This window comes from Leuciscus leuciscus (genome assembly GCF_965113295.1).
Source record: "Leuciscus leuciscus genome assembly, chromosome: 2".
NCBI classification, from domain to species: domain Eukaryota; kingdom Metazoa; phylum Chordata; class Actinopteri; order Cypriniformes; family Leuciscidae; genus Leuciscus; species Leuciscus leuciscus.
In genome coordinates, this window is record NC_138726.1 from 30,484,935 (window position 1) to 30,506,294 (window position 21,360).

The 21,360-nt window shown below is 39.2% G+C and overlaps 2 long non-coding RNA genes across 2 annotated transcripts in view; one reads left to right on the top strand and one right to left on the bottom strand.

Moving 5' to 3' along the window:
- Nucleotides 1-21,360, top strand: part of LOC309493128 — a 103,137-nt gene that overhangs the window by 18,365 nt on the left and 63,412 nt on the right. The window contains exon 2 of the long non-coding RNA XR_014203808.1: nucleotides 14,831-14,910. This is a non-coding gene — a long non-coding RNA (uncharacterized lncRNA). The remainder of the gene's footprint in view (nucleotides 1-14,830; nucleotides 14,911-21,360) is intronic.
- Nucleotides 1-21,360, bottom strand: part of LOC309493115 — a 108,628-nt gene that overhangs the window by 9,649 nt on the left and 77,619 nt on the right. The gene's annotated exons all lie outside the window — the stretch shown is intronic.

Consider the following 21,360-nt stretch of genomic DNA (forward strand, 5'->3'; position numbering starts at 1 on the left):
AGCACTGTTTTGCTTGGAGTGTTATGTTATATCGGTTGATATAATCGGTTATCGGCATGCACGGTCAAACCTAAATATCGACATCGGTCGACATCTCTCCCCACAATAAATCTCTCTCTCTCTCTCTCTCTCTCTCTCTCTCTCTCTCTCTCTCAAACTCTCTATAAAAAGGAGAGCAAACACGTAAGTTGTTAAACCTGGAGGGTGCGTTTTATTTATTGTACAATAGTGAGGGTTGAAGGAGTATTGGTGCTCTTATTCTTCTGTTGTGAGAGTGCTGGAGAAAGTGGAGTGAAGACAGCAAACTTCAGCCAGACAGCAGGGAGTTAGCTTGTCCAGCAGAGAGTTCTATCAAGGCTTCCAGGTTCCTTCTCATTAATCACTCTCTGTAAGAGAAAAGGGTAAACCGACGTTAGTGAATGTCTGGGAGATCAAAAACTCAACTGTTTTTTCTTCACTGGTGTTTATATGGCCCCAGTGATGAGTTGGTCGATGGCCGTTTGGTGTGCGCGTTGATTGCTGGTCAGCTGCTCTGTATGTGTTGCCAGGGGCGACTGATGTCGGGATGAAGGGAGATAGCGGTCAGGTGTGTGTGTTGATTGCTGGTCAGCTGCTGTGTGTGTTGCTAGGGGCGACTGATGTCGGAACGATGGTAGTCCGCCATATATTTCTACTTTTCAGCATTTACCCTGTTCTCTTGCTTGTGTAATACTCTAGCTTACACTTGAAACTTGGCATTTACTAGAAAAAAATTATATACCACTATCATATTGTTTATTTGGACGTGTTCTATTGAAGTAGCTTGGAGTACTATAGGAATACCATGGAACAGGAATTCTGTTATAATGGTGCATACAATAAAAGTGCCATGGTTTTACCATCTAAATCCATCACTTTACTGCCACCATGGTACCACCAGTACTTTTTTTCTTTTTTTATAAAGGTTGTGTTCTGCAAATGTGTTAGAGCTGACGATATTAACACTTAAAGGTGAAAGTAACTTTTTTACCTTAACCGAACAGCTTCGGAGTCATTGGAATAGTTATATGACTTTTTTCGGGTTGAATGGTGGTCTTCTCGCACCCCCCAAGCGCCTGTGAGCCGAAAAACCACCCTTGCAACTTTGGGCAGGCGGGCCGCCGGCCTCAGCATCAGGAAGTATCGCGTGATATCAGGTCTCGCGATGTAACGAATTGCTTTGCGGCAAAAAAAATCCGCTAAAATTCTGTCATTATTGCGCTCCCTCACGCTGTTCGAACCCGAATGAAGAAGACGTTTTAAAGAATGTCCCATCTGCTTTGATGTCGTTGATCTACTAGCCTCTGGTATCTGAGAGTCGCCAACGAGTTTTTCGACAGTGTTGTCAAATATCTATTCCGAAGCTGTAGGGGGAGCTCTATAGAGAAACCTGCGAGCAAAAAGCGAGAATACAGCGAAGAAATTCCAGAAACTGCATAGCCCTGCTTTAAAGATGTGTTGCTAATTATTTATTTTACATGCAAAGTCTTAAAGGTACAGTGCCAAAAATGGGAAAGAGAGTGGACAAATAAACGTAAAACTAAATTATTGCTGTTGTTGATGCAGACTAAGATTTTAAACATACAGTACCTGCTTAATAATGTCATGCATCCTGTTTATGATCTCTCTCATCACCTCTCTCTTACCTTTTTTTTTGTTTTGTTTTTTTTACTTAGATGCTAGTCTACGCTGCTGTGAATCTCTGTCCTGTTGGTATGTTCCAATTTATTAGTTTTAATCATCAAGAGTAGTCATCAAGCTGTGAAAGACAATCTACCTGCAGAAAGAGTGCTGTTTTATGAGTCCTGTTTTCTTAATTATTATTTTGTCCTAAGATCTGCAATTCTCAGAATGGATCTGCACAATCATTTGAATGATGTCATGATTCTGCCATCTAGTCTTTGATTTTCATTGGGGCTCGTTCTTCGTACGTTGCTTATTACATCCGAGATCAAATGGCACATCCAAGATGATATCATCGTGCTAATCATGATCTGGCTAACTCGGTTCTTCGAACACACTTGCCGGATATGATTAGTATAGCTGGATTGAGTTATCTGAGATAATTGCGCGTTCATGCGCTGGGTTAAAAGGGGATATGTATCGATAGTAGAAACATTGATCAGCAACGCTGCTATTGGCTGTTCAGCGTGGCCAAAGAGCGCGCTCAGTTTTTCTCCTCAGCAGAGCAAGAACAGTCGAAGTTTATTCGGAATTTTAATGTTTAATCAAAACGCCAGGGAACACCTCAAAGTCTGCAAAAGCCAGGAGAGAGGGCTGGCAAAAAGTAGCAGACAATTTAAATCCGTAAGAAGTGGCCATGTTAGATGTTTTTTATCACTTAATAGCCTATATTTTTGTATTTTAATAGTTGCATAATTACTTTGTTCATTGTAATGTCAGAGTCACCACACTACATGGGAACAAATAAAAGTGAAGTACAAAAATATTCTACATAATGGTATTTTTTTGTTATATTATAGTCTCTTTTATAAAATGTGCTGTTAAATAAATGGTTGTCTGTTTATAAAAGCAACCAAGAAAAAGATCTTAGTAGCCTACACTGTAAAATATTTTTTGCTGCATTAAATTAAGGCCGTATAGTCATTTCAACTGTTAAATCTTGAGTAATGATGAATTGCTTTGACATGTGAAAGTGAAAACTGATAAACTTATGTTAATGTAAAAATATTTTGCCATGAGTTATTGATCACATTTTTCATGAGTGTAGTTCATTGTAATGACATTGTGTTTTTCTCTTTTGTGCACTTTTACATAATATAACAACACTTGTATCTGTTCCCAAGAAAGTGGTGGCTGAAATATGTGCCGTAAGTGGACATTTTCTAACTTTCCAAAGGAAAGAAAGTATAAGACTTTGTAATGTCCATTTGTTTCCATTGCACTGGACAGTGAATAAACCCTCTCAGATAACTGTCATGGAGGAACTAGCCTACCTGCAAGTGCATAAAGAACTTTACTTAATTTATACTTGTATGCTTTATGGCTGCAATATAAGTTGCAGGATTCCACATCTACAGAAAGGCCTACAGAAGAGTCTGCACAGACAGAGGAGACATAGGCCTACAGGTGGGCAGTGTATAGCCAACTTTTCCTTTTTATTTGTTGCATGAGGCATGTGTCTAATATCTCTTGTTGCAGGCACTTGACCACTGGCTTTTCTTTACAAAGAACAATTGAAATAAAACTCAAGGAACTAAAACACCTGTCTGCAGGCAGGAACATGTCATAATCACCTATGAGAAAATGCAGTTCTGTTAGGATCAGCATAAGTGTATGTAATACTGTGAGCTTGATATTTAATTGTGGAACTTTTCTTACCACTTTCAAATAATGTGCATAAATGTGAATCTCTGAAAATTCTTAAGTCATACACAGATCCTGGCCATTTTGCTTTCACATTTGTGATATGGAAGATTTTAGTCAACTGCCTTTTTTTTATTTGATATAATATTATTAATCTGGAATATTAAGAATCCCAATAGTAACTGGGCTGCACATTTACATTGTGAACCCCCTTTCTGTTCACATAATCCCCTTCATTGAGGCCTTGATGGCAGTCTATGGTAGCCTATAGTCTATGGTACCAGTCACGTTAGTGAAGCCTGAGTGACATATACTGTAATCGGCATGGTCATGATTGCATGATCTTCATAAAAAATGATGATAGCCAAAAAAAAAAAAAAAAAAATTTGCTTTAAAAAAACTGCTTTACAACATTGGGTCTTAAGTGGCTTAGAAATGCCACAAAAAAAACCTAAAACTGTTTTTTAAAACTAAAAGCGCCAGGTAAACTCCGAATGACACGACAGACAGCACTTTCCATCAAGTTATCTGCATCTCCAATAGTGTAAAGGAAAGAGCCACTCGCAAATAATCTTAAGGCAATGCTTTGTTCTGTAGTTAAAGCCCGACTCCGACAAGTCGAAAATAAATGTGCGTTTCCAACAATTTAATAATGTAAACGACAATCTCACGAGTCACGAGAAAAAATATACATCTCAGAAAGTGCACTATCGCGCTGCGCTGGACTTCCCGTATCAGCTCCGCTTATAAAGCCGCAGTCTAATCCTGTTTACATGAAATAAGCCTGCTCCCGAGCAGGTTTAAGCTTACGGACCTGTTGCTATGACAGCAAGTCCAGGATGAGCTTCAAAGAACCAAACAATCCAAGATCATGCCAAATCGTCAACAATCAAATCCAGCTAACTGAGTTAGCGACGTACGAAGAACGGGCCCCAGGTCTTGAGGCAGGATCATGACAGACCCATGTTTTATGTGCACACACATGGCATTTTGCTGGGCCATGTGCTTGTGTTGTCTCGTCATCTAGCCCCACCCTCCTTGTTATCCTTGTTTAGTCATTATTGTTTCCCCATTATCACCTGTTGCCCTCATCATTTGTTCCCTTTTTAATCCCCTTGTGTTTGCTGTCCTGTGTCGGTTCATTGTGGTTCCTACATGAGTGTTATTCATTATCATTGCTAATCATACATGTGAGTACCTTGTGGAAAGTCTTGTCATTGTGAGAGTATTTATTAGAAGTATTATTTGTTTATTGTCTAGTCATAGTTTAGTCTTGTCAGCCTAAGATTCCTTGTCCTATACATGTTTTGCCCCCTCGTGGGTTTTGTTTTCCCGTTTTTGTACCAATAAACCTTGTGTTCATTGTACACTGTCTGCATTTGGGTTCATCTCCTTGCACCATCATAACAGAATGAGCGAATAAATAAAGCACATGTATTTTTCTAATTAAACTCATTGTTGTAGGCTCTTTAAAACAAGAGATGGCATAGAAAATATATCTATAAAAGTCAAAGCACACTGATGCATTTAGGGACATTAGCTCTTGAGCTATTTTAACAGTTTGAACTGTAAACTTTCTCATAATCTGAATAGAGAATAAACTAATTCTATATTGAATGCTTTTGGCTACCATCACTAATGTTACTTTCAGGATTGAGCATCATTCAGATTCGAATTGGGAATGCTTTCGAATAATTGGAATTGAATTTGAGGTAGAATGTATTTAAATGAATGTTGATTCATACAGTATTCAATAAGTGTAATTTTTTATCAATACAAACTTTGAATGTTGACTTGAAACCCTTGTTTGAAAATGACTTGATGGTTTTATGACAGACTGACAGATTTATGAACCTGGTGGAGAACGCTTCATGTGACAAAATGCCATGCCTGTTGAATTCCACTTCCACTTATTCTAATTCAAATTCCACTTCAACTTCCTAAAGTGTGACACCATTTCAGTTCAGATTCTCACCCATGCGCTGAAAGGGAGACAATTGTTAAATTATGAATTTTGTCCAATCCTGCTCTAATTTTGCCTGAGATACTGTGTAAATTGTTAATACATGCAGACAGTCATGCAGTTGGAAAAACATTCACCCAACTCCATGAAGCTTTTCAAACTGACTCTACACTGATATATATATATATATATATATATATATATTTTTTTTTTTTTTTGTATTACTCTGTCTGTAGGTCCAAAATATTCTTCAGCAGATTGATTGATTTTTGTCTGTAGTCCATCAACTTACAGCTGTATTGACATGCGCTGCCGTTGTTGACTGATTATCTCTCGAGCAGTGGCAGAGTAGAGCAGAGGCCTAATAGGAAAATAATCACAAATAATCTGTCATCTCTACAGGCCTGAGGAGGAGAAATATATAAATCAGTACAATCATCTCTTAATGGCAATGTTATGACTGAATTGCATATTTTGCATTTACACTTCATTTTTGTGTTATTAATTTTATTTCACATGTATTAATTTACTGTCAGTGTCCTGCAGTGCACCTAAAAACATCTGAGCCACCTACGTGCTAATCTGTGATCTGGTTTCCTGTCTTTGTATTCTCCTTGGTCAGGCGATGCACCTGACTGCCACCTAAAAGGTCAGGCATCCATGCCGAATGCAGGGCAAAGCCACTCTCATCCCTTTGCTCCTCCCAATAACCAGCCCCTCCATCCCCTGGGTGACTTTCAGCTGTGTGCATGAAAGCCCCCCTATGTTGTGACTCTAGCCTGTGATCATAATACTCTGAACCTCACAGAGAAACAAGAGAGTAATGCATACATCATCTATATACATTATACATATTATACGTTGTTCATCCAAATCAGAAATGGTTTCCATCATGTACCATTGTTTTGCAGCAAAAGTATTTTTTTAATGAATTTAGTATATATTAATAATAATAATAATTATTATTTTTATTTTTATTTTTTTTTACAAAAATGATATTTCTTTTGGTGGGTTAAAATGTTTGAAGGTTAAGTAAAAATCAGAACTACTGGCCAGACACATGTTTGCAGCTCTGTTCATGAGGACATTCATTGACACAATGCAATCTCTACCCTAACCTTAACCATCACAACTAAGTGCCTAACCCTTAACCCTGCTCTTAACCTAATTATAACCTAAAACCAAGTCTTGACCCCTCTTTTAAAGGCATCTCAGAAAGTGAGGATTGGTCTGAAAGTCCTCAGTTTACTCACATTGTCCTCACTCCGATGGTCTAAAACTCAAACTTGTCCTCACAAAGATAATTGTACAAGTTCACACACATACACATAATTACTGGTATTACTATCTTTGTGGGGACATGTTGGACACTGTACGGTTCAAAAGTTTGAGGTCGGTACTGTCCCACTTGAGTCTTGAGTGGGATACCTTGAGTGGGATACTGATACTTGTGGATACTGTCGTTCGCAATCACAGATTCTACTTTTTGGAAGTATGACCAACATAAGATTTTTCACCGGAAAATGTCGTCTGAACTAGTAAGTAACATCCACTTTTGTTCTGACCAACTAAAGGGAAAAAAGCATTGCAGTAAATCGCGCCGATTAAATCTAACGATCGCTTATCATATCACGTCAAACCGTGCAAATTATACTTTGTTCTCAAATTGTTAATGCTAACAACATCAGCATTGCGTGACTACATTTAATGCCCTTCCGATATTTTTCCTTGTTTTCGCATGGGCCCGGTTGCAGTCTCTTTTTTCCCTCCGAAGTCCGAAGTCTTTCGCGTTTTACAACGGGTGAATCTCCAGTTGTCACTGGTGATTGCCGTTTGAACCTTTCTGGATCCGCCATCAAATTGATAAGTTTAATCATATCAAGTGCTCTGAGAAAAGGCTATAAATCTCCACCACCAACATTCTCACACGCAATATAGCCTACTAGCCGAGACTCCTTCTTTATGTGTACAGATGTGAAGTAATGACGAAAAGACATGCTCGAATTTCCCGCGGAAATCCACCAGTACCACTGGAATTAAAAACATTATTACAAGCTTACCGTTTTGAATCGAGCTAAGGCAAGCATATACACTCACCTAAAGGATTATTAGGAACACCATACTAATACTGTGTTTGACCCCCTTTCGCCTTCAGAACTGCCTTAATTCTACGTGGCATTGATTCAACAAGGTGCTGAAAGCATTCTTTAGAAATGTTGGCCCATATTGATAGGATAGCATCTTGCACTTGATGGAGATTTGTGGGATGCACATCCAGGGCACGAAGCTCCCGTTCCACCACATCCCAAAGATGCTCTATTGGGTTGAGATCTGGTGACTGTGGGGGCCATTTTAGTACAGTGAACTCATTGTCATGTTCAAGAAACCAATTTGAAATGATTCGAGCTTTGTGACATGGTGCATTATCCTGCTGGAAGTAGCCATCAGAGGATGGGTACATGGTGGTCATAAAGGGATGGACATGGTCAGAAACAATGATCAGGTAGGCCGTGGCATTTAAACGATGCCCAATTGGCACTAAGGGGCCTAAAGTGTGCCAAGAAAACATCCCCCACACCATTACACCACCACCACCAGCCTGCACAGTGGTAACAAGGCATGATGGATCCATGTTCTCATTCTGTTTACGCCAAATTCTGACTCTACCATCTGAATGTCTCAACAGAAATCGAGACTCATCCAGTCTTCAACTGTCCAATTTTGGTGAGCTCGTGCAAATTGTAGCCTCTTTTTCCTATTTGTAGTGGAGATGAGTGGTACCCGGTGGGGTCTTCTGCTGTTGTAGCCCATCCGCCTCAAGGTTGTGCGTGTTGTGGCTTCACAAATGCTTTGCTGCATACCTCGGTTGTAACGAGTGGTTATTTCAGTCAAAGTTGCTCTTCTATCAGCTTGAATCAGTCTGCCCATTCTCCTCTGACCTCTAGCATCAACAAGGCATTTTTGCCCACAGGACTGCCGCATACTGGATGTTTTTCCCTTTTCACAGCATTATTTGTAAACCCTAGAAATGGTTGTGCGTGAAAATCCCAGTAACTGAGCAGATTGTGAAATACTCAGACCGGCCCGTCTGGCACCAACAACCATGCCACGCTCAAAATTGCTTAAATCACTTTTCTTTCCCATTCTGACATTCGGTTTGGAGTTCAGGAGATTGTCTTGACCAGGACCACACCCCTAAATGCATTGAAGCAACTGCCATGTGATTGGTTGATTAGATAATTGTATTAATGAGAAATTGAACAGGTGTTCCTAATAATCCTTTAGGTGAGTGTAGTTTTGAACACTGGCTGGTTATGTACTTGCTCACAAATTTATTTTGGATAATTTTTAACCCAAAAAAGCTACGTACTGCAGCTTTAAATTAATGCATCCTTGCTGAATAAATTGATACATTTTATTTACATCTTACTGACCCCATTTGTATATGTGTGTGTATATATATTATATATATATATATATATATATATATATATATATATATATATATATATATATACACACACACACATATACATTCACTCTGACCAAGGCTGATGGACTTGTTCTCAAGCCACTGTCTTCTTGATTGTCTTTGCAATTTGGGCAGGAGCATTGTCTTGTTGAAAAATAACGTCTGTGATCATTTTTAGATCACAACTTTTTCAGCTTTTTATTTGTGGGTAGCAAGCCGTTCTGCAATATTCTCCTGTACTCCAAAGCATTAAATTACTTTTCACAGTGAAGTAGCTCACCAATAGCAGCAGCTAAAAAGGTTCCCCACACAATGACACCTCTTCCTCCATGCTTCACTGTGGTAGATATGCATTTGTAATAATATATTTCAGATTTTCGAAGACACCACTCTGGAGCATCACCATTCAACTCCTGCATTTGCTTAAATTTAGCTCATTTCCTGACCAATAATTTGTGGTTATGAAAATTAAAAGCTTGTTGTTTAGCCATTTTGGGCTTGTCCTTTTTTTGTTTGCCAAGGAGTGTTTATCTATAAAATGTGCACATACACATGCTCTCACATGCATAACTTATCAGCTTATGCATGACAACATGCAGTGTGTGTACAAGTAAATGTTGAAACTACATATGGGTGAAATATGTCGCTTTAGACTGGAAATGCATGTAATTCTACAGAACAAGCGGGTGACAGTCACCACGGGGCCACAGCATCTCTTTGATGTAAGAGTTCAATAAGAGATAATTGCACCAACCTCGATGAGCTCACTGTTTCTGGCTTCCAGCGCTGCTCAGTCTCTGCTCATCGGCAGCCTGCATGCAGTGACAACAGCTTATCTGCTAGTGCTTTGAGTGGTGGTAGGGTAGAGGTTACAGTGAGGTTCAGTCTCTCAGCATTCTGCCCATCCTGTCACTTCAGACATGTCAGACAGGGCCAGATGTCAAGCTTAGATATCCTGCTCTGGGTTTGATGAATGGGAACGTAGGTGTGGCAGAGACAACAGACGGCTCTAAAAGAGCGTGAGGGTGAACTGAGCAAGCGAGGAGAAGAAGGACAGGTTGTGCTCGTTTCACTGAGAAAGCGTGGAGAGCTCGTTGAAAGCACTCCCACACACTTGCTTCCCTGCAGAGACTTGCTGCAATGAGAGGAAAGAAACAACCTGGAGTGAAGAAAGCTTTACCTGGCTGAGAGAGATAGAGAGACAGTGTATGTGTGTGTGTACTTGTCTGCTTTCCGTCAGTTACAGTGGGTGGATGGATTTATCCAATCTAATCATCGTGTAGGCTGCGAAAGATGTGTGTTGTTGTGTGGGTGCACAGTATGGATGCATGTTTGAAGAGTGCTTTCAATGTATACGTGATACACTCTGGCTCAGCACTTCCTCTGTATACCAGGGCCGTAACCACTATAGATATTGATGGGGACAAATTTTGGCCCAAACCCAGAATACTCCCCCCGTATCTCTGTTTAGGATAGTAACCAGGCGAGTGTGAGAAGACAGGGTGGTCAGGGTGGGATGCAGAAAACTGTCAGGGAACATAGGTGTATATACCTCATCTCTTGCTAATTGGTTAGGCAAAGTGTTCCTCCGAACTTTATTAAAACATCATTAATTAGAATTGGCCAAATTGTCGCCCTCAATATAGGATATTTTTGATGCTGCTCTGCTGCACTCCATTATGGACCGCTCTGTTTGTTGTTAGAATGACAAAAAGTTTGAAATAAAAATTGTTTAGGCTGGTTTGCCTCAGCAGTCTAATAGTGCTCAATGTCAAAATGATTGAGATGGCTAAGGAGGTGTTTACTGTTTAAAGAAGACGAGTGTGAATTCCAATGTTACGCTTTAGTTTTGGCAGTGAAAGTGTGCGTGGTAAAATATAAGTAGCTAAACATTTATTATTTGACAAATGCGAAAGAAATGTTCAGTGACCGTCAGTAATATCTAGTGATGCAAACTACTCAACTTTATGAAATGTCACCATTTTTTATTAAAAATAGGCCTATGTTATAGGGGTGTAACGATACCCACAAGTTAAAGTGAGTACATACATGGGAGGGGTACTACAAATATACAGTATCTTTTTATGCATTTAAACCCGTTTTTACCTGAAAAAATGCAATCGGACAGAAAATGTAGGCGTCACGTCATTGACCCATATACGAAAAGAGTGAGTGGCCCTCATTTATCAATCTTGCGTAGAAATGGGCGTATATGTTGGCGTAGGATTATGCTTACACTCCTCTCACCGCCTGATTTATGAAGCTGTGCGTACCTTTGAAATCTAGGTGTACGCAATACCTGCCTTTGATAAATGCCACGGCTGAAAACGATCGTCATTAGAATAACACGCCCCAATATATTCAAGTCTCCGCTTCCCCCACGCCCTCATTTTACGCCATGAACACACGGAAGACGGCAAAGAAGAGAAACTTGGATGAGCAAATGACCTATCACAATGCATTATTTTACAGCACGTGTTTTGAAACAATTAGCATTTAATTTCGTATCATCTCACATGTATTGGGGTGTACAATAGTGATGATGATGTGATGTGGAGTACCATTCATTCACATTAATAATTGCATGACAATTTGTAATATTCTTCTTATTATTATTATGATTTTTATTATTAATGACGCTTATTGTTATTTAGAAGAAGAATGTTGTTATTATTATTATTATTTGTATTATTATTATTACAGTATATTATTTAAAAGAAGAAGAATGCCATTTTTATTATTTTGTCAGTCTAAATTATTTTTTGGTCATTGAAAGCCTTTCATTACTGAACCCAGTCCGTGCGCACCTGCCGGGCCTAACCATCGTTTCAAAGAATAGTACGACGGCGAGCGCGTCGAGTATAGAGTATTACCAACGCATTCTCATCCTAGTGCGTCATATTTGGGGAGGTGCGTGCGCAGTCTGCGGAGACTCGCGCTGCGGAGCCAGGCGAAAGTATAAACAAGGCTTGAAATGTCAGGTAAACCGCACAGGCTCGCAACTGAAGGCATACATATGCCTACAAATCAAATGCTTTGGTAAAGTCACACAAATTAAACACTGAAGTCCATTTTGCACAAAAATAAACACTGAAAATATAATTACTATATTGTTTTTTTTTGTTTTGTTTTTTACAGTGGGTCATAATATATCATATCTTTTAGTTTGTCAGTGCGTTTTGTGGTGTTAGGAATTGTTTTTCTGCGCATTTCCACACTAACTCAAAACGTGCGTACACCACCTCCTGAGCTGGCGTAGGATTTGAGCGTGCCGTACGCCAACGTCCATATTGATAAATCTCAAAGTCACCGTGGTTTTGGGTGTACGCCAGGGGTCCGTTCTTCGTACGTCGCTAACTCAGTTAGCTGGATTTGATTGTTGACGATTTGGCATGATCTTGGATTGTTTGGTTCTTCGACGCTCATCCTGGACTTGCTGTCATAGCAACAGGTGCGCAAACTTGAACCTGCTCGGGAGCAGGCTTATTTCATGTAAACAGGATTAGATCCCGGCTTCATAAGCGGAGCTGATACGGGAAGTCCAGCGCAGCGCGATAGTGCACTTTCTGAGATTTATATTTTTTCTCGTGACTCGTGAGATTGTCGTTTACATTATTAATTTGTTGGAAACGCACATTTATTTTCGACTAGTCGGAGTCGGGCTTTAACTACAGCACACACTGTTTGCATTGCCCTAAGATTATTTGCGAGTGGCTCTTTCCTTTACACTATTGGAGATGCAGAGAACTTGATGGAAAGTGCTGTCTGTCGTGTCATTCGGAGTTTACCTGGCGCTTTTAGGTTTAAAAAAACAGTTTTAGGTTTTTAAGACCCAATGTTTTTTTTTAAACAGTATTTTTTTTTTTTTTGCCTATCATAATTTTTTATGAAGATCATACAATCATGACCATGCCGATTACAGTATATGTCACTCAGGCTTCACTAACGTGACTGGTACCATAGACTATAGACTATAGACTGCCATCAAGGCCTCAATGAAGGGGATTATGTGAACAGAAAGGGGGTTCACAATGTAAATGTGCAGCCCAGTTACTACTGTGATTCTTATTCCCCATTAGTAATATTATATCAAATTAAAAAAAGGCAGTTGACTAAAATCTTCCATATCACAAATGTGAAAGCAAAATGGCCAGGATCTGTGCATGACTTTTTTTAATTTTCAGAGATTCACATTGATGCACATTATTTGAAAGTGGTAAGGAAAGTTCCACAATTAAATATCAAGCTCACTGTATTACATACACTTATGCTGATCCTAACAGAACTGCATTTTTTCATAGGTGATTATGACATGTTCCTGCCAGCAGACAGGTGTTTATGACCCCATTCCCTGACCCAAACCAGTTACAATGCAGCTCTAGCCAGGACAAGGGCACACAATGAAATTAACTTTGGCTAACTAAAGGGAAGATTTCAGTGTCTGATAAGTCTGAGGGTTTCACACTTGACAGGGCCTGTTGCATGTGCCATATCCCCCCCCCCCCTCCAAAAAAAACCAACACTTTTCATTATAATAAAAGACAAATATACTTAGTTCCTTGAGTTTTATTTCAATTGTTCTTTGTAAAGAAAAGCCAGTGGTCAAGTGCCTGCAACAAGAGATATTAGACACATGCCTCATGCAACAAATAAAAAGGAAAAGTTGGCTATACACTGCCCACCTGTAGGCCTATGTCTCCTCTGTCTGTGCAGACTCTTCTGTAGGCCTTTCTGTAGATGTGGAATCCTGCAACTTATATTGCAGCCATAAAGCATACAAGTATAAATTAAGTAAAGTTCTTTATGCACTTGCAGGTAGGCTAGTTCCTCCATGACAGTTATCTGAGAGGGTTTATTCACTGTCCAATACAATGGAAACAAATGGACATTACTAAGTCTTATACTTTCTTTCCTTTGGAAAGTTAGAAAATGTCCACTTACGGCACATATTTCAGCCACCACTTTCTTGGGAACAGATACAAGTGTTGGTGTATTATGTAAAAGTGCACAAAAGAGGAAAAAACAATGTCATTACAATGAACTACACTCGGGAAAAATATTTTTACATTAACATAAGTTTATCAGTTTTCACTTTCACAAGTCAAAGCAATTCATCATTACTCAAGATTTAACAGTTGAAATGACTATACAGCCTTAATTTAATGCAGCAAAAATTATTTTACAGTGTAGGCTACTAAGATCTTTTCTTTCTTTTTTCTCAGCCTTTTTCTTGGTTGCTTTTATAAACAGACAACCATTTATTTAACAGTGTCTTTTATAAAAGAGACTATAATATAATTAATAATTACCATTTTGTAGAATATTTTTGTACTTCACTTTTGTTTGTTCCCATGTTCTAGTGTGGTGACTGACATTACAATGAACAAAGTAATTATGCAATTATTAAAATATACAAAAATATAGGCTAATAAGTGATAAAAACACTTTTAACGGATTTAAATTGTCTGCTACTTTTTGCCAGCCCTCTCTCCTGGCTTTTGCAGACTTTGAGGTGTTCCCTGGCGTTTTGATTAAACATTAAAATTCCGAATAAACTTCGACTATTAGTTCTTGCTCTGCTGAGGAGAAAAACTGAGCGCGCTCTTTGGCCACGCTGGGCAGCCAATAGCAGCGTTGCTGATCAATGTTTCTACTATCGATACATATCCCCTTTTAACCCGGCGCATGAACGCGCAATTATCTCAGATAACTCAATCCAGCTATAATAATCATATCCGGCAAGTGTGTTCGAAGAACCGAGTTAGCCAGATCATGATTAGCACGATGATATCATCTTGGATGTGTCATTTGATCTCGGATGTAATAAGCAACGTACGAAGAACGAGCCCCAGGTGTACGCTGGAAATTTGGTGTACGCACTTTTGATAAATGAGGGCCATTGTGTGCAAATTTGTCATGAAACAGGAGAGGAGACACGGAGGTAAAGCTTTCATTTCTTTATTAAAGGGTTGGTGGTGTTCTAAAAGATCTTTGAGCATACACAGTTCAAATGCCAGTCACACCTAACTGACGCGTCTTTCTACTTGCAGGTTGAAGACAAGCACGATGATGATAACTAGTCAGAGTAAACGAATCTCTGGAAGAGGACAGTGAAGGTAGGCATAGGAAGGTGAGTAGTCAGATAAGTTACTCTCGTGTAGAGACTGACAAGATCAGTCAGTCAGTCAGTCTGTGTGTGCGCGCGCACGCGCGCTGGATGCTTATATATGGTGCTTGATGAGGGTGTGACAGGTGTGGCGGGTTAATATTCGGATGACTGGGAATGAGTGGGTGGAGCTGAAGGACCTGGTGCTGATGGTGTGTTGTCATTTGGGAAAAGATGATTTCTCTTTATTTTTTGAAAACTGCTAGATGGAATAGGTAATACAGGTTATTGTTATCAGTGTGTTATGGGACTGATGTATATATCAGTACCTGAGAGCAGGGAGGTTGTTTGGACAAAATGCAGAAAAAGACATAACACAAATAAATGACAGCAAATGTGATGCCCACAATATATCTGAAATGCATTTAATTATAATTTATTTTAAATTGTATATACTAATTTATTTTAATCTGTTTACTCTAAATATTATATTCTCTGGGAGCTTTGTTTACTGCCTTAGGATGGATCAAGTTGCATTTCTGCATTTGTTAATCACTTTGAATAAATAGTGTTGTAAATTAATAAATGTGAATGAGTATAATTTACTAAATGAGAACAGTTAAAGGGATAGTTCACTTTGAAATTAATTTTTGGTATGTTTTAGCTTACCTCAAGGGCATCCAAGATGTAGGTGTCTTTTTTTCCGCAGTAGTTTCAATTTTGATATTTTTAGGTCAAACCGTTCTTGTCTGTCAGTCATATAATGCAGGTCGATGGTCACTGTCTCAAAGAGCATGCACAGAGTCCAAATTAAACAATTCCCCGTCGTCCAAATTAAACAATTCCCCATCGTAAGTACACATTGATGGCCTAAGACACGAAACGAGCGGTTTGTGTGAGCAAACGAACAGTATTTATATCGTTTTTACCTCTTATACGCAGACATGTCCGAGTGATCTGATCTGACGTGTACGCAGACTGGTGCATAGATATATACACACTAGATGTCGCCTTGTCTACGGCAGTTCATTGGAACGAATGTCTTTAAGGCGACATCTATAGTGTATATATCTATGTGCCAGTCTGCGTACACGTCAGATCAGATCACTCGGACATGTCTGCGTATAAGAGGTAAAAACGATATAAATACTGTTCGTTTTCTCACACAAACCGCTCGTTTCGTGTCTTAGGCCATCAATGTGTACTTACGATGGGGAATTGTTTAATTTGGACGACGGGGAATTGTTTTAATTTGGACTCTGTGCTTGTGTTTTGAGACCGTGACCATAGACCTGCATTATATGACTGACAGACAAGAACGGTTTGACCTAAAAATATCAAAATTGAAACTACTGCGGAAAAAAAGACACCTACATCTTGGATGCCCTTGAGGTAAGCTAAAACATACCAAAAATTAATTTCAAAGTGAACTATCCCTTTAATGTCATATAAAAAATAGTGGAGATTCATTGCACTTAGAATTGGCATGAAACGGAAGTTGAGATACTTTTTTCTTTTTCATATTGTGACAAGACGGGACTTGATTTTGTCCATCAGGAATTTATTTGCTTGTTGGATCATTGTTGTTAATTGCTGCAATTTCATGTGAGTGACAGGTTGCTGAGAGTAGGTATTATTGTGCCAATGCACTTGTCATCAGATAAGAGATGTCATTGCGAGGGAGAGGAGAAGTTAATGTTTCTAGTTCTGAGTTCATGATTTGTGTCAGACTGTATAAGGAGAGTAAATGTTGAAATTAAAGTGTTATTTTATGTGTTTTTGTACAGGATAAATATAGGGGGAGATCTGTTAACTCTTTCCCCACCAACGTTTTGTAAAAAAGTTGCCAGCCACCTCCAGCGTTTTTGATCATTTTCACAAAAATGTCATGGTCCCCAGAATATTTTGTTGTATGAATATCCGAACATGCCGTATATAAAAAACAACAACAACAACAACAACAACAAATAAAACAGAACCTCTGCTTTAAAAAAATAAAATGTTTTATTGAAGCTTCATGAATAATTTTTTTATCAACACTTGAATATGGGTAAGTTTGACATTGCCTGTGCCACTGGCAACAAAACGGATCGGCTCGGAATCTGAAGGATGTGAGACTGACTTGCCGGTTTCCAGTCCGGGCCAAACATGTGGAAAATCGTCTGATTCCGGTCCCTGTCCAGTCGATCTGTGCATCTCTACTCAAAATGGCTACATATCACCACCCAAGACTTCTCACTGGACTCATCGTGCATATGACAGACAGTAGCCCCTCTCCCAGATGTCACAATTAAGTTGTCTTTCAATAGCTTAGAGATAGCCCCTCGCACAAGCACTCGTGCCCTGTCAGGCAGCTTATCTGCTCTGGTAGAGGTGTGTTTTCTTTCCCAGACTTTTGTCAAGCAGGAAAACAGCTATTTACAGGCCTGCCAACAATGATTTCCACAGCCATCCTGTGTGGTTAATCCAGTACATATCAACAGTCTGGCCACATCTTCCATCCATCTGTCCATCGTTCCATCCTCAGTCCATCTATCCGACCGACCGGCCAGCCAGTCAGCCATCCCATTTATTTGGTTTGCTTTTGGAGGAAATGGATGTGAGCAATCATTTTGTTGAGAGCTGAGACTGAAATAGCAATTCTGTCACCATAGTTGCCCAGCTGGTTTATGTTGCCTTCAGTGTTGTACATGTAACATCATTGATTTATCTCATCTCATTGTAGCCATGTTTTTCTAATGTGATATGCAAGGGAAACGATCTCAGATGAGAAGTTCAAATATTCTTTAACTAGTTGCAGTGAATGTTGGAATGAAAAAGCTGTCACTCAAAAAAAAAAAAAAAAAATTGTGGTGTTGGATAAAAAGAGTGAAAAGGTAAGAAAAGGATAAAAAATATATTTTCCCGAGCCTTTGTAGAAATGATAAGTGCGGTATCATATTGGAGAAGTCAGTTCCATTCACTCACTATAGTGTGCCCATTGAGTACATGCAGCTGAATTAGACTTTCAAATCACACAGACTTTGTTATTTTCTTCAAGTCTTGCTGTGCACAAGGCTTCTCATCTCCCGACAATCAGCGTGCGAGGTCGATGGGGCAAGAGAAAGGAATCACAGAAGCAGAAGTGTGAATGTTTAAAATGCAGCTGTTCTTGTTCTTGGCTGCCATTAATGTTGGCTGCCAAAATGGCTGGAAGCCTCTAATGATGTGTGGAATAAGAGGACACGGTCTGTATCGTCACCAGCAGTCATGACGTCTTTAACTTTTCACCTGTCTGACAGCATTCTTAAAAATGCCAACCGTTCCTTTACTCCTTTACTTGGTTGGTTCGCATGAGCTCTGAAAGATGAGACAGGCAGCTGATTAAAGGGAGTTCCTGATTAAAGCACATCTGACTTTCATCTCAATGACTCTGCTAAGAGTATGCGGCGAATGAGCCTTAAACACAATAAAAATGTAATTAGTCTTTCTTGCATTAATTAAATGTCAATCATAATGAATCCATTACATGTTATTAAGCTTTCTGAGAGATGCACCAGATTGGTTGATTACTGCAAGAGCACACCTGTACCAAAAAATAGCCCCACAACAATTCTTGTTATGTGTATTATGTTGTTCAATACAAGCATCAGATTATTGTAGTGGTACACATAGCATGCTAATTCAAAACTAATTAAAGTGATATGCAATCTGTTAGTTTATCAGGAGGAAGATTAGAATGTAAAATACCCTCAAGCTAAACACCCAAATTTCTCAGGAGAAAGAAAGGCAGCTCTATTTCTGTGTACAAACGGGTAGCAATTGGACTGTGGTCTTTCCATCTTTGTTGGAAATGGGAACTGCTTTTTTCTCATTTTCTCAGGTGGCATTGCTGCCTCAGTGGCAAGTCACCTTTGTTTAAATCAATACTGCAGAAAGAGTGACTGAGAGAAGTAGAGAGTGTGGGGAGGCAAAGAGTTGGCACCGTTAAGAGAGACATTTAGTAATTTTTAAAAGTGCAAGAGACAAACAATATACGTACACTGTTTTAAAATTAATGTACTGTAAATAATCAGATATAAACTCGTAGACTTTGTAGCTTTATTGCCATTTTTTTTATTTTATATAACCAGCATCATATATGTTACAGAATGAAAATTAGTTGTTGGTTTGAACAAGAAAATGGGATCTGTGTGTGTGAACAGGCCTTTAAATCGGTCTCCATTCAGGTGTGGAGCTTGAACAGAAATCAGTTCCCATTCCTCAACAAAGTCAACCATAAAGTTTTCACGTAGCACTAGTCAGCGGCTGAGGGGCTGGGTTTCTGAAGTCATTCGTCATTGTTCAGTGTTATATGTTTCATTCTACCTTGGTTTTCTTGCAAGGTCACCAAGAAGAGTTAATTTCACACTATGATGCTGTAGCGCTGCTAAGGGAGGGGTGGCAACAGTCAGCTCAGCCAATCAGGCTAAAGGTCTGATTGGGTGAGAGAGCCACCATTGAAACTCTAGGCTACAGAGAGGAGCATTGTGTGATGAATGTAAACATATGGGAGTTCCAATGGTCCCACCTCTGTTCCTTCTGACTTAACGTTGACAAAAGCTCTTAAGGGATGTTAGTGTAAATGCCGACTCTATTCTAACAAGCAGGAGTATATAGTGGAAAAAGTTGACATTGACCTTGCCAAAGTTTGTTCTTTTAAAATTATATTGCAGTTGTTTTTCTAGTTTCTAACCCTGTCACACTTACTTGTGTGCTTACAGTTTGGAGCCATATATTTTAAGCCTGAGTAGCAATCACAACTAGTAAATTTCCACGTACTGTGTGCTGAACCTCTCATATAAGAAATGACATGTGTTTGAGTCCCCCAAGTCAAGTGTAGATCAGCAATATAGAGCCGAGTATACTGTACAAATCAATGACAACAGAGGTTTTCTATCCATACAAGTGCCCCATTTGTGTGAAGTCATCAAAGAATCTGAGCTCTTCTCAAATTTTACATCAAAATAAAATAACCATTTTCGACAAGGGATGTTTTCGCTGCCAAGGATGAATCAAGTAAGCCAATTGCAAACAATTCATACAACATGACTTGACACCAATTTCTAGCCTTTCCCTTCAAGTGCAGCCAGATCTATTCATCTGATATTATGATAGAAGGCACTGAAATGACATTGAGCTAAATGACACCAGTGGCCAGCAAAGGAGGCAAAAGTGACATGCAGTCAATCTAGTATTGCTACAGCAATGCATCAAGACAAATTTCAAAGAAAGTCTGTCAAAATGGCTTGTCTCCAATCGAGATGGCAATGATCTTGTATCACACTGAATGGGTTTATTTTGCGATAATTACCGGCTTATTATTTTTTTGAACTATTTACCAACTAATGTTTTATTGTCTTTCTATCAAAGATTTTATTCACATATATTACAATGAATCCTCTCCTCTATTTGTGTTACAGTAGGTAGTTATGGTAACCATTTTCAGTCATATGATAGCACCAATTAGCTGCTTGGGTTGATATGAGAACAGTGGCTGTTGGGTGATACTGAACGCCATGGTACTGTGCGTATTTTGCCATGGGCAATGGTTAAATGTTATTTATATAACATATTCATATTTTCAATTTTGCATTTGACAGTTTATAATTAAATAATCCAGAGTGTTTTTTAATAAAATGATCTTTTCACCATAACAAGTCTAGCTGCTTGTGTCATCACATGGTTAGAGGCTTTCTGGACTAGAGTTGTTCAAAAACCACATGCCCTCTTATAATCACTTGGTGCCTCTAGCAATGTCAAAGCCTGGTCTGTGAATGAAAGAAAGAAAATGTGGAGTAAAATCTTTCGAGAGGACAATATAAAATGACTCCTGTTGTGCTGTGTTCATTAGCTTTAATTCATTAATGTGCAAATTAACCCCAGACACACAAAGAGCAGCGGCGGCAACATAGAGGGGTGTTAAGAGAGGGATCTAATGTGGTCATCTAAAGGTTATGAATTAATAATTCATTAAACGATTTATTTCCAGTTGTCACATATTACTGTGGCCCCTATGTCCCCTCGACTGGATTTCAACAGCGCTGCTAAGATGGCACGTTGGGAGAGAGTACAAAAATGAGAAAAGAGGGAATAGTTCAGGATCCAGAGACACAGCTGTGTGCTGATGGTTATGCTCCGTACTTTTGCATCTCCGCTAGTGCATCAGGAACAGATGGGTCTCGGTTAATTGAATTATTTATTAACCAAATCTCTGAGCATATGCTGGACATTGAGCATCCTGTCTTGTCTGAGCCGCCCAGCAGTCGTCAAATTTCCGGCCTCCTCTGAAGAGCCTCCTCCCAACCACGTTCCACATCCTGAGGAGAAGAGAAAGAGGGTCAGTAAGAACAGGAAACACTAGTGGGAGAATTAGGACGTGCTAATGATTTACCTATTTGCCTTTGGCCATTTCGTAGCACCGGCAGTTTATTTTCCTCTTTCTTCCTCCACTCT